The following is a 522-nucleotide window of genomic DNA, read 5'->3' on the forward strand; positions in this document are numbered from 1 at the left end:
GGGAGAGTGCAGAACAGTGGCAGAGCCTCGCCCAAGGGCCAAGGTGATTATGGCGCCGATACGTTACCAACCAGCACTGCTGCTTTCTCTCCTGTGGGCAGTGGCTGAAATCTGCCAGCATCTGGCACGCTCCCAAGGCCCAGGACCCCTTTCTTTCTGCTCCTCAGTCCCAGGTACACTGGCTACCCTGGTACCCAAAGGTCCTTTTCTGTCAAGAATGGTCAGGAGGGAGACTCATGTGCCCACATCCAACAGAAACATAAAAGTCTGAGTCCTTTCTATCCCTGAAGTTTCCTGGTAAGCCAGATCAGTGCACATGCCCTACGGTTTCCCTGAGGGGCTGGAGAGCAATCAGGAGCACAAAGCAGAGAGTGGACACACATGAGCGGGTGAAGCTCTGCAGTCACGTGCAGATTCCAGTGGCTGTACACACCGAGCTCAACCAAAGAAACCACTGTTTTCAGTTCACCCAAAGTTCCAAATCAAATAGCAAGGCCTTTGATGCTGACACCATATGTTTCA

The sequence above is a fragment of the Propithecus coquereli genome, unplaced genomic scaffold (genome assembly GCF_000956105.1).
Source record: "Propithecus coquereli isolate 6110/MARCELLA unplaced genomic scaffold, Pcoq_1.0 Scaffold164, whole genome shotgun sequence".
Taxonomy (NCBI): Eukaryota; Metazoa; Chordata; class Mammalia; order Primates; family Indriidae; genus Propithecus; species Propithecus coquereli.